Source organism: Protopterus annectens, chromosome 7.part0 (assembly GCF_019279795.1).
Source record: "Protopterus annectens isolate FY-2018-M chromosome 7.part0, PAN1.0, whole genome shotgun sequence".
In the NCBI taxonomy this organism is placed as follows: domain Eukaryota; kingdom Metazoa; phylum Chordata; order Ceratodontiformes; family Protopteridae; genus Protopterus; species Protopterus annectens.
In genome coordinates this window covers 242,790,393-242,805,356 of record NC_056739.1, presented here as the reverse complement: position 1 = coordinate 242,805,356, position 14,964 = coordinate 242,790,393, and the positions used below count along the sequence as shown (strand labels likewise).

The following is a 14,964-nucleotide window of genomic DNA, read 5'->3' as shown; positions in this document are numbered from 1 at the left end:
TAGGCAATTGCTCATCTAATGCTTTTGAGAAGTACATAATATAAGGTTACTATTAGTTGATTAATTTTGTTTTGTTTTTCAGGTGTAAATGCTGTCATTCTTGGTCATTCCCTTGTGTTTTGGGGCAGAGAGGTGATTACACATAAGGCCTGAAGGAAGAACATTTGATGAGGATTAGGTGGATCATGTGTGGCATAACTTTACAGGTTTACATTAGTGACAATTGTTTGGTAAGTTTCAAAGAACACAAGCAGGTTTATAGTATTTTGCTTATTCATCTTGGGGTCATCGATTTAGGTTGGGTCACCAAAAGATTGTTTATGACTTAGTTAAATTAAGACAGTTCTACTCCCAAATGTTGATAGTGTGATCTAAGATTATATCCAGACTAGCTGGGAAGCAGATTGTCAAGCCTGTAGGGTTGAAAAAGGCTAGGTGATTTGTTTATCACAGGGTGTCTAGGGCATTAGAGTACTTAGGTTTGTTTGTAGTCAGTCATAGAAATTTTGATGATAGGGATCCAATGTGGTATAAGAAACATGGTGTACACCTGATGAAGGATAGGATTTATTTAATGTTCATGTGGTGTTAGCTACACAAGAGCTGGTTAAGCAACTGTGAGGGGGAAAAGGAGGGAACTCCCTATATTAAAGTTGGTGGGCAGAGGAAGAGGGTTTTCATACTGAAATCTCTTCTATTTCCATTAAACCTTTATTTCTCTGAGGTACACTGTCTAATGATATGGGGTGTTTAAAAGTCTGCAATGGGATTTAACACTGGTTGTGTTCATTTGTGGGTAAGCGATATACTCTGCCTGCAATGTTAAATGTTGTTTGGTTATTTTATCAATTTTAACTATGTTTCAGTATTTACTGTTTTTTCATTTGTATGTAAATTTCTGCTTGGGATTGCCCCAGCTTCTCTCCTGGACATGGGTTGTCTTGCTAGAAAACCTTGGGTGCAGAAGTTGCTTCTCATCTAGTCTTATATTGGGATTTAAGGGCTAGGTTTGTAAAGACCCTCAGGTCAATAGCCTATGAACTTATGTGTGGAATTTGGTCAATAAACTGGCTGCAATGGCATTATCTCTGTGGTTCTTGTCTTAGGTGGGTTTGGACAAAGGACTACTATATGAATAAGAAAAATATTTAACTTTCTGCATAGCTACCACACTCAAACCCCAAAAAACAAATAATAAAAATAAAAGCAAATATGTCCCATTGATAAGTAAAAATATGCCCCCACCCCAAGCTTAAATAGTCCAAAACAAATGAATGAAGAATGTAGTATCTGAACCTTAAAAACACAATTGATGTAATGTTTTCTTATTTCAAGCTGAGATTAGGAACCTTCAGATGCAGACACAAATAAATAAGTAATAAATAAATAAAACGAAATGCACATGATTTATGTTGCAGTAGATAACACTCTTTCCCTGTAACTGTCCTTCCAATCATGCAACTTCTGACAATCCTCTGCCTACTACTACTACTAACTACTACTAGTGCTAATAATAGGGTTTTTAGTCATTAAGAACCTAAGCTTATTTTTGTGCAAGTTATGCTGTTCCAAGTGACTTTTTGGGCAGCATGGCTTCTCCCTTAATATTTTCCACCATTCAATTCAGAGATCCATTTTTTTTTCACTGCAACAACTCCAGCATGTCATATTTACCTGGAGGAGTACTGCAGCAATTTGAGATTGTTTCTGTTATCAGCCATTTTAGACAGATATTTACAGTTTAGAAAAAGATGGTGCAAACACTTCCTGATTTAGATATACCACTTTGGCAATAAGGCTATTTTCATTGCACAGAAAATATGCAGCAGGGATGCTAATTGGGTAATGTTATGGTATAATGGTTAAGGTGTTTACCTTATAGACACAAGGTGCAGGGCTTGATTGTTACATGGGGTAATTGGCTAGGCTTAAAATGACTCACAAGGGCTAGTACATTGCAAATTTCTTAAGAGTCCAACCAAAAAAACATATCTTTCTCACTATAATCCTAAACAACAGCTATTTCTTACTCTTTTCCACTTACTACAAGATGGGGATATTCACCCCAATCCTGGCCCATATCACACCACAACCAACATCAAACAAAAACAAACTAAACCACTATCTCTCTTGTGCTCTAACCCTACAAATTCCCTTTCCATAGCCCATCTTAATATACGTAGTATCTGCAACAAAATCAGTCAACTCCATGCCCTCCTTGAAACTCAACAGTTTGACATTTTATGCCTATCAGAAACTTGGTTAAAACCTTCCATTAAAGACATCGAAATTACCCCACCCGGTTACAACATGATTAGACTTGATCGTACTACCAAGAAAGGAGGTGGAGTAGCCATTATGTACAAAGCAAAACTTAAACTTAATCCTCTAGACCTAACTCTTACCCAAAACACAAATGCAGAAATTATTAGCTCCAAAATACAAATCAATAACACTAAAGCAATAAACATCATTTGTACTTATCTCCCCCCTGGAAATAACATTAATACCCTTGAAAATATACTTTACCAACTTTCTATCAAACTCCCACAAGAAACAATAGTCCTAGGGGACTTCAACATTGATTGGAATTCCTGTAATATTGACAACCCTACTTCCCACATTAACCTCTATGGCTTCAAACAACTTATCAATGGTCCCACTAGAATTAATAAAGCAAACAATAAGTATACCACCCTAGACTGGATACTTACAAATACCCCCCTGCAAACCTACCAATCACATATTCTACCTGATGACCTTAGTGACCATGCACTAACCTATATCATTAGATGCAAAACTAACCTAACCCTACCCACAACTTTCCAAACTCTACACTCAAAAAAGCAATTTAACCCTGATCACTTTCAAGAGGAACTTTCACAATGTCATTGGGCCCCACTAAAATATCTTCCAATCAACAAAGCAGTAGACCACTTCAATTCTACATTCCTAGCTATACTTAACCAGCATGCCCCAAGTCGCACCATTAGAACCAAAACTAAAACTGCTCCATGGCTAACCACAAATACTAAACATAAAATAGCCCTAAGAAACAAATTGTGGCATAAATGGCGTACCTCCAAAAGTCCATCTGACCACCAAAACTTTAGAGAACTAAGAAACAGTACTAAAAAAGCAATCCTATCAGACAAAAGAAATACTACGCTCAACTTCAAAATACTACAAAAAATGAACCAAAGACATTCTGGTCATGTATTAATAATCTACTGACCCCAGGCAAAATAATTACCCCCAACCCACAGGATGCCGACCCAGATAACCCCACACTAACAGCCAATAACTTTAATTCCTTCTTCACCTATTCTATACAAACTCTAGCCAACCAACTTTCCCCAGATACTTCTCAACTACCTCCAAATACCTTAATAAACACTATCCCTTCCTTCAACCTACAACCTGTATCTACCTCCTTTATACAAGCTCTTCTCCAAAAACTAAAACCTACTACCCCCTCTGCAGACAAGCTTCCTGCTGAATTCTTGCAACTAGCAGCAAAAACCATTGCTTACCCTGTCTCTATCTTGATAAACAGATCAATAAAAGAAGGTATTTTACAAACAGTCTGGAAGATATCTCATATAATACCTCTACATAAAGGAGGCAAATCCTACGACTTCTCCAACTATCGTCCCATAGCACTTCTATCCCCCTTAGCCAAAATCATGGAGAAATGTATACATAAACAACTGCTCAACCATCTCCTTCATAACAACCTTCTAGCTGACACTCAACATGGTTTTAGACCTGCCCACAGTACCACCACAGCTTTACTCTCCTTTACCAATACCATAAACTTCAACCGTAACAATAACAAACTTACATCTTCTCTTTTCTTAGACCTATCAAAAGCCTTTGATATGGTGAATCATTCACTTCTTCTGCACACACTAAAATCTCTGGCCCTGGATCCCTCTTCCATAACCTGGTTTTCTTCCTATCTAGACAACCGTCAGCAAGCCGTTCTCTGGAAAAACTCACTATCTGCTCTCCTCCCTATTTCTTTAGGAGTACCACAAGGGTCTATCCTAGGCCCACTCCTATTTTCCATCTTTATCAACGACCTCCAATCATCTATACCTAACACCACCTGCATACAATACGCAGATGACTCCACCATTATTTGCACTGCTTCTTCTCAAACTGAACTCCACACTCAAACTCAAATAGCCTTCTCAACTGTTGAACAGTGGTTCTCCAATCGCTGCCTACTCCTTAACCCTAAGAAAACTAAATTATTACTTTTTTCACCTACACGTAAATCAACTTTATTAAACTTCTGTATTACAGCAACTGACAACACAATTATCTCTCCAGATTCCACAACTAAACTTCTCGGTGTTATTATTGATAACAATCTTAACTACGATACTCAAATCAACAGTACTATAAAAGCAGTTAATAAGAAAATAGGATCCCTGTACAGAATAAAGCCCTTCCTCACACCTGAAGCTAGAACAACCTTAGCCCAAACACACCTACTCTCGACCCTGCTGTATGCCTCCCCCATTTATACTAATCTATCTAAAAGTAACCTTAAGAAACTTACTACATCTTATCATAATATTGCCAGATTTGCCACCTTATCCCAATTCAGAACCCACCACTGTCTAAACCTTAAACAACTACACTGGCTGGAACTCCCTAACAAGCTCATCTTTCAACAACTTTTAATAGCACACAAAATCCTATACCAACCTTCTAAAACACCAGCTCTTTATACCCTCCTGACTCCCTACACAAACCTGAAACAACTACGTTCCTCTGATAAACTACTTGTTAATATTACCAAAACTAATAATTCCGCAGGCAACTGCCTTTTCTCTAACTCAGTAGGTAAAATATGGAACAATCTTCCATCTGATATCTCCTCTTTGTCCACTCTTCCACTCTTTAAGAAACAACTATTAAGACATTTTAATAAATTCTGGCTTTGCTCTTGTACCAACCCAGACTAACCTGTTAGTACCTTACTCTATCTTTAACCTTCCTTAACCACTTTTCCCCTTGCACCAACCTCAACTCTCCAACTAACAAATTGTCCCTTTTCCCCTTTCCCTTTTTCTCTGCTAATATTACACTATTCATCTTAACATTTTTTGACCTTCCTTTGTATTCTAAGAGTTAACCTCTAACTTAAACTCTTTCTAATTTACCCTTTACCAGGTAGACACGAACTATAATATACATGTTTATATAACACATTAGTTCTATGCAATATTTGTAATTGTAAATTGATTTAGCCCTGGAGCTTTTCTCCTTAGGCCTTTTTTTCAAAGTTAGCTTATTTAGTTCTTTAAGACCTTTAATATATATGATTGTATCTCATACTTCCCATTGCTTAACATTCTTGTACTGTGTATTATTTGTATTTGTAAAATTTGTATTTGTAAAATTTTCTTATACCTCTGGAGCTTTTCTCCCCGGGCCTCCACTGAAAATGGACATAAATCCAGTTGGACTAGCCCGGTCAACAAATGTAAAATAAAAAAAAAAATAAAATCTAGTATGAACCTATGTATCAGATCCAACTCCATTTCAGCCTTATAAAGATCAGGAGTGGTAACAGCAGAGTCATGACTAGCACTGCTCAAAAAAGGAGTTTATTTCAGCAAGACCCCTATTGAGATCAAACAACATTTTCCAAACCTGCCAGTTTTATGACACATATCTGAAAAGAAGACGCCAAGACATGAAACAGATGATTCTCTCACAAAAGAAGTTAATTGTCAATAATATTGATTTAAGGGAAGTAAATTGAAGGAAGATGACACAAAGGTGTCATTTCCATTGGCAGATTTAAGTGAATGAAAAGAAATATGTCTTTTGACCACCAAAATGCCAACAGAAAGAAATCATCATAAATAGGAGAGCTAGAGATGTTTTCAGTTAAAAAAGTAAAAGGCAAAACCGTGTCTCATGTCAAGATATCTGGGAACAGATTTTATAAACCAGAACTATAATATATAGATATTACATTGCCTCGTTGCCACATGTAACAGACATTGATACAATTAATCAAACTCCAGTCAGCTGAGATGTTGTCAAAGCTCTCTCTCTCCGACTCTACCATGAAGATGACAAGAAGTTATGACAAATGAAAATAACACATATTCCATTTACTATTTTGTAATACAAGTGTACATCACAAAGTCTATAAACACGAGTCCACTAAAAAAGTCAGTATTGCTCACCTAAATCAACCCCCAAGAAATTAATCTGTACTTTTTGCAACTAAGATAGGCAAAATAAAATAATAAAGGACAATTTATTATATGCACATACCCAATCAGAAAACATCATTATGAGTAAACCTGACTCTGTTCTGCCAAAACTAAATAAAACAGTCTAAATATAACTCATTCACTCCAGTGGAGCTCAGGAAGTTCGCACTATAGCTTCCAATTGGCAGAGTTTAAGCCTTTTGACAGAATCAGATTATGTCTTTACATTTCAAACAAATGTTCATATCTCTGGAAGAAAAGATGTTATGAAAAAAGTGTAAATGGCAAACCCTTCAACACAAATTATTTTTATAGTGGTAGTATTCTTTAGGTTCTAGGTCTTAAACTGAATTTTATGATATGGTGGAAGAAACAAGTCCAAATGTAAAAAAAACTATTTAATGAAGTGCTTTTCATTATTGCATTGCAATAACTTCTTCAGATGCAACGCAATAAAGAAAAGCACTTCATTAAATTGTTTCTTTTACATTTGGACTTGATTCTTCCACGTGCCTCTTGTGGATTTAGAAATTTTTAGTTTTTTACCAGTTTTGAATTTTATGATACAGAGTAAAAAGTAACTATTGTGTTTGTAATATTTTGTAAATGCTCAGTCTTATAACGGATCAGGATTTATCATGTGCTATCGCAAATAATAAACTAAAAATATCAGCACAGGCAGAAAAACTTATAAGATACACAGATAAATATAAGGGGAAAGTACAAAATAAGCAATTTCTTGATGACCAGAAAAAAAGTTTTATAGAGAATTGGGAAACAAGGTAAAAGGATTTGAAAGACCACCAAAAAAAGAAGAAATAGATATATTTTGGAGAAATATTTATGAAGATCTTGTGGAATATAACAAAAATGCTAAATGGATAGAAGAATTGAAAGAAAGAATAAGAAGTTCAAATGTACATGATATGAAATGGGGTGAAGTAATGGCCAGAGAGATTGAGACAAAGTTCAGAAAAACCTCTAATTATAAAACCCCAGGCCCAAATGTAGTAACTAACTTCTGGCTAAAAGTATTAACATATTTGCACGAAGATTTAGCCATGAGTAAGAACCCTCTTTCTCTCTCTCTCTCTCTCTCTCTCTCTCTATATATATATAAATGTATATATATCTATATATATATATCTACAATGAACAGACACTGGCCTGGCTAACAACAGGAAAAAAATGCACCTACTCAAGAATGACCCTGCAAGCTACCATAAAAATTATAGACCACTAACTTGCCTTCTGATGATGTATAAATTCTACAATGGAATTGATGCCTACAGAGTGTATAGTCATTTAGAAGAAAACTCAATTATGGCAATAGAACAAAAGGGTAATAAAAGAAAGTCCCATGGAACAAAAGATCATTTGTTGTTAAAGCTGTGATGACCGTGCCCTGGCCCAGCAATCAAGGAGCCTCAATTCTCACCGCTAACATCAGGGAGGTTGTCTCATAGAAGAGAAAAGGATAACTAATACACACAGTAAAGTACAATTTCCTTAATTGCACAGAGAGATCACAGTCAGTCTGGGGCTGGCTGTTCCCTTGCTCACCAGGTCCCCAATAAGACTCCCCACTGGCACAGTTATAGGGTCCAGGTCTCAGCCTAATTGGGTAAGCTAGAACCTCCAGTACCCTCTCTGTCCAAATAGTGCTTCATGTCCCTGCCAAGTAGCTGACACAACACACATACACACTTTGAGATAAGTATTTATACAACTTCACAGACACTCCTGGGAAAGGCTGACACAGATTCTCCAGCTGTGCCTCTTTACCCAGACTATACGGTAATAATTGCTGCCAACACCCAGTTAATAATATCAGCTACTAAAATGCCCTTAAAAGGGTGTCCAATTATCACTGTGCAATATTATAATCCAGTGGTAGTAGTATGACTAACAGTCAAGGTTTACTTTAGCGTGGTCTATTACAATAACCTCTATAAATATGTAATGTACTCTACAGCTTATTTCTACACAAAGCAGCCACAGGAAGAAGGTTTTAAAAATATTAAATAATAAATAATTAGAACACAAGACAAAACTACTACACCACAGAGATATCTAAGAGTTCAGAGATCGCACAGAAACTTAAAATAATACACTAGGACACGTCTGATTTCAAAGAAAAAAACCTAATTAATCTTTACTAGCTTTAACTATTCCTACAGGAAATCACAGTGCTAAAACTTACATGTGAGCATAAGGCAGAGTGCTGATGTTGGATGTCCAAAGTTAAAATGCTTTTTAGGTCTCTTGTGAGAAATAGTATTTAAACATTACTAACAAACATGTCTCTAAGGCCCTCCCAAAATTACATCATTTTGACACTTAGGTTTTCCCAGGCAAACAAACTGCATTAGTTAGCAATCTAACACCTGCACAGAAACTTTCAACAATAGAAGACATTTCACATGTATATTCTAACAGAAACTAGAGCAATAAAGCACCTTTCACATCTAAATTCTGGTCATAAACTTTAGCCTTAAAACAATGGGCATGAAATCTTCATCCAGCCGCCTTGGAGCCGAATTCTAACATGAAAGGGTACAACATGCTTCACTGGGCCAGTAGAGTGCAATGTTGTCACATATTTTGCAGTTCCGCATTTCACTGTATTCTTTTACACTCAAGAAACATGGCTGTATTTTACATTTATTTACAAATGCCGAAATTATATATCAAATTCTATTTGACTAGGCTGGTAGCCTTCGTCCATCTCTCCCCAATCATCACAAAAGTCATAGTGGAGAACTGTAAAAAGACAAAGAATATAAGTATGGCATGGACTGACTACAAAAAGCATTTGAAAGTATCCCATGTTCATGGATAAAAGAGTGCTTAAAAATGTATAAGATGCACCCTACAATGATAAATTACATCACAGCGACCATGAAACAGTGGCAAACCACTTTGCAGTAAAGCCGTGATAAAGGACATATTATTATTCCAGGGTTAAAAGTCCAAAAGGGGATTTTCCAGGGTGACTCTCTGTCACAGCTGCTCTTTTGCCTTACCCTTAACCCAGTAAGCTATCTGCTTAACTATCTGCTTATCATGGCTATAATTTGGCTGCCAGAAAGCAACAAATTGTAAAGACTTCTCATCTTCTTCTTGTCAATGATTTAAAACAGTATAGCTCATCAGATGAGGAACTGAAAGCACATCTGCAAGTAGTCAAAACTTTTTCAGATGACATAAGAATGTCATTTGTTCTTGATAAATGTGCAAAAGCAACTTTTAAAGCAGGAAGGTTGCAACACCAAGAAAACATCAGTTTGGGGCAAGAATGTGATATAAAAGAATGTGAGCAAGAAGGAGTGTATAAATATTTGGTAACTGAAGAAGGATCAACAATAACACATGGGCAAATGTGAATAAAACTCAGTAAGGAATATTTTAGAAGACTTAAATTAATCCTGAAAACAGCATTGTCATCTAGGAACAAAGTCCAGGCTATAAACTAAGTTGCTCATCCTGTGCTAACTTACAGTTTTGGAGTGACTGACTGGCCCCAAAAGGTGTTGGATAGATTAGACAGGAAAACAAGAAGGACACTTCATGCTCATCAAATGACTTATAAAACTCAGTGCATGCCAAGATTATATATTCCCTGTTCTGAGGGAAGTATGCCCTTCCTTGAAATTGATTACATGTATAGATTTGCAATCGTGGACTGCATACATGTCTGCAAACCTTACAAGATCCAAACATAGTGAAATTTTTGAAACATGAGGAGCATAAATCTAAGATGACATCCCTTCTTAGTCTATAAAAAGCATACTGGCATCAAGTGGAAATGGAAATCAAACCAGAAGTAGATAAAAATCAGGCAGCAACTGAATGTGCCAAAAAATAAAAAATAAAGAATATAAAGTGAAGGATCAGACGAGAAGGCATGAAATGTATAAAATATACAAATACAGTTGCAAGTGTAGAAAACTCCTAGAACAACCTCATGTTGATGAGGACTGAATGCAGGAATGGTTAAAGAGAGGTGAATTCAAACCAAAAGATGAAAGCTTAATATTGGTGTCCCAAGATAGTGGACTACGTGCACATTGGTTTACAAAGTCCACTGAACATGTGGGAGAAACATACAAATGTAGGCTTTGTAAAACAGAATTGCAAACAGTTGCACACATTGTTGCTGGTTATGACATACTAATGGAAGAAGGACTGTATACTGAAAGGCATAATAACATGTCAAGACTGTTGCACTGGGGATTGTGCAAATATTATAATATTGAAGTAGCTGAAAAACACTGGAAACATGAGCAACAAAGCATCATTGAAAATTATGACATCTCCATCACATGGGATCTCCCATTAGCAATAGTTCAAAAGATAGATGTGAGAAAACCAGATACAGTGGTCCATGAAAAGAAGACAAATGTAGCATTGATCATTGAAATCGCTACACCCAGTGATTACAGTGTCTTGCATACAGAGAGAGACACAAAGTCATAAAATATCAGGATTTGCAGCAGAAATGAGAGCAATGTGGAAGAAAGAGACCCAGACAGTTCCAATAGTAGAAGGAGCAATGGGTCTTATAAAAATGAATCTACAAGTGTATTTAGATATGTTACTGATACGTATAATGCCATATGAATTGCAGAATGTGTCATTACTGGGCACATTGCGGATGCTGCAAAGGACACTTCTGGCTGACATCAAAGATTTAAACAATACTCATTTCATGAACTTTAATTATACTTTGACTTAGGAATGGGGTCCATTTCCATCATGGTATTAAAAACCCAAAAGATTTGGAGAAATTAAAAAAAGGATAAACCCTTATTGGTCACACAACTTCACTTGTATATCAGAGCTCGTACAGTAAGCAGGGAACCTACCCATCATACTGAGTCTGACATACTGGTGAAGCTGATTCACTGAAGTATATCGGCTTGATATAGTGGCACCAGGTAGTCCTCAATAAGTTTAGGCTTAAGTCTGGAATGCATTATAACCTTGCATTGTTAGGGTACTCTGTGTGGATTTAAACCATAACTCTGCACCTTAACAGACTTTATACTCTCTAGGGACAGGAAAGCTTGTTGGACGTGAGTTTCTCGTTAAGATTTCCAGAATACAACGCTATCACTTTTAGATATTCCTTCATAGGTTCAGTTAAGTCTGGAGCTTTATTAGTTTGGTGTTGCCTAAAAAGGGCATTATGGGGGTGTAAAATCTCTTGCCAATATCCAAAAGCCTAGAGAGGATATGTGCAGACCATCCCTGGCAGAGCAGTGTGATCTATCACTCATGTCCTCACAGGCCATGGAATATTGAAGCCCCTTTAACTGGCACCAGAAGCTAAGCCAACTGTTAAAGTAAATCATTATCTGCTGTTAATGTCTTTTATAATAAAAATGCCACCATGCAATATTCTTTGCTTCATGGTAGAACATTTAATTTTCCTTTTACTTTGAAAATACAATAAAACAAAATATCTGTGTTTGAATATGTAAATAATGTCCCTATGTCTTAGTTAAGATGCATAATGAACCACTTTGTAAAGAATAATTTTTTTATGTTTATCATAAAGTTGTCAGGTAGCTCTTTAAAAGAAATTCATGTATTCATTCTCATTTAAGAAAAATACTACCAAGATACAGCCTAGTCATGGATATTATGGATTCTCCCTTATCTGACTACTTTTAAATGATAATTTGAACTTACGAATTTGAGTATCTCCAAAATCTGATGTTTTCAAAGACTTGGCCAATGATTAGTGATGAGTATGTCTAACTATCTATGGTTGTCCAGTATATGATCAAATGTTCTCAGTGCTGTAGCTTACAACTGGCATTAAGAAGTTCAAAAATACAAAAGACAGAATGCCCCAAACATTGAACAAACAAAAGATTGAGAAAGGCTCTGCTCCCCCATACTTCCTTTGTAATGGGTGCTAATTCTATCCCTAATGCTGCTGCTCCACCAACCCGAACCCTATGCCTTAACTTAAAAAAAACTTCCCATAACACTGCCACTATGGAAGACATATTCAGACACAAAAAACACACACTAACATCACTTAAGTTACCCCACAAACCTAACCCTGATCCTAACACTAATGCAAACACACTCACAGACATACAAACCCTATTTCTAGCTTTAACACAAACTGTCTCTCACACACACACACACACACACACACACACACACACACACACACACACACACACACACACACACACAAACACTGACATACACGAAAGCACTCAACCCCTCCAATCACACTCACTTTTCACAACAAAACAGTCCCTTGACATTTTGAATGTTTGCTGACCTGTCTGTTCAATATTAAGCACCACCCCTATCACTCAGCAACCAAATTGACAAATATATGTAGACATGCATACATACATACACAGAATGTTGAAACCTATTTTATGCAGAGTGGAAAGCCCTACTATATCTCCCACATCCCCTGCTAATTCTATATTAACAACTCTTGAGATCACACAACACAATGGAAAGGATCAAATTTCATATAGATATATATATATATATATATATATATATATATATATATACAAACACATACACACACACACACATATATATATATATATATATATATATATATATATATATATATATATACACACACACACACACACACACACACACACACACACACACACACACACACACACATACATATGGATCAATGCTGAGGGATTTTCAAAAGCTAAATATATATATATATATATATATATATATATATATATATATATATGTATATATATATATATATATATATATATATATATATATATATATATAGATAGATAGATATATCACCTTTCTTCTCAGTATATTCATGTTTTGTAGATAGGAGATTTCTTATATAATGTTTTGGTAATATACATATATAGATATGTAAATATCATTGAAGTTGACAGAAGTCTGTTGTAAATACTGACACGATGATCAATTTATATTGCTTGACAAATTAATCATGTAATTTTAACCATTTTCCTTTGCAAGTGCACAAAGAGATGGGTAGGCTGATGTAATGCATTGTCAAAATTTGTTTAAGAAAGATAATTATGCATCACGAGCCATGCCTGGGTTGTTTTACTGTGAGGGGGTATTATGTAATGTCCCTGTTTATATTTTTTCCAGAAAACAGACCCTACTTGCATGGTTTTGAACCTCGTCCCATAACTGTCACCTATACTACAACACCACATGTAACATATGCTAAGACTCGACTGTATAAAAAAAATAAAATAAAATATTTGGACAAAAAAATAGTGGGTACTAATTAAAGCAGACATTAAAGCTGTACCAATATTTTTATTAAATGTAATGAAAAGCAGAATCCAGAAATTATTTATATTTCTTAAGTAATTGGCAAGGATGTAACGATGCATGCTTTCTTACCTGTATATATCCTCCATTCCACATGATAGCACTTTCATTTATCGTGAACATACTATTGCTAGCTTGTAGCTGTTGGTATGTGCCAACTTTGACATACTGAAAGGAATCTCCTGAAATTAGTTGCCAATTAGTAATTTCATACGATGCTGGTGAATCACCATTTTCATCAAAGTACACTTCCTGTCCATTTTTATCTCTGAATTGGACATTTTTAAGATAATGTAGAAGCTATTAACAAAAACAGGAAAGTCACTGTAACATATTAATGAAATCCTCTACTGGTGAATAAATGCATTAAAATACTACATTAATGTACCTGTCTTTATGTAGTTGGGATTGAGGAGAGGTTGCAAAGACGAGGAAAGCTTTACAAAATGCAAACATGTAAACCCATTTATTTGGTCATTGGCAGACATAGATATACTGCCTAAAACAACCATGTCGCTTGTCCATTACTCAAAGAATGACAAGCAGACGGGGTAGTTTGTTTAAGAAGCTTTATTACATTAAATCACATTAGGATGGAGAGCAGCTTCAATAACTTTAAATGAACTGATTAACAGATAGAGCTTACACACAGACATGTCCCTGCATGTGATCAGTAATCAATACACTTAGTACATGCCCACAGGGCGTTTCTTAAAGAGACATGTACACTGATCTACATCTTCCCTCTTAAAGAAAATAATGCACTTTATCAAATAAGATTGCAGTTAGGCATTCATCAATTTACACAATCAGTAAAGAAAACACAATGCTCAAATGATTCATATTGTCATGTCCAACTCACGCTATATCTGGAACATAATCTCAACACTCGACCAGATCTTGTGACATAACCAGCAGGACTGGACTTAGTAACAGGGACAGGTTTTAGTGAACAGCTCATCTTAGGAAGTTTAGGATTCATCACAGGAATGGGAATGTTCTCTAGAACTTCATCCGGACCTGTAATACCGAACAACTCAGCCTGAGATAAAGAGTCTTTCTCACAGGCTAGGTGCTGTGGTATAGGCTCGGACACCAGTATTAAATGCTTCTAATTCTGCTCCTTGTGATTACACAATGTATGATCTCTGCTTTGGGCAAATGTACTTCATGACTCCAATCTGATCATAACCTTTGGATGTCTGCATCCTTACCACCTCTCCTTCTCGTAATGGATTGAGCGGTTTTCTTGTCTTATCATAGTAGGACTTCTAGGTTAGGCATATCTTCAACAGATTGGCTTTCACTAATCTGTTGTTTTTGACACATGAAACCGACAACTGAATACTTATTGGCCATGTGGTTCTGGGTTGCCTTGACA

At 35.9% G+C, this 14,964-nt stretch overlaps 1 pseudogene; it reads right to left on the bottom strand.

The window, feature by feature from the left end:
- Positions 1 to 14,544, bottom strand: part of LOC122805925 — a 61,605-nt pseudogene extending 47,061 nt beyond the window's left edge.
- Between the last annotated feature and the right edge of the window lie 420 nt (positions 14,545 to 14,964).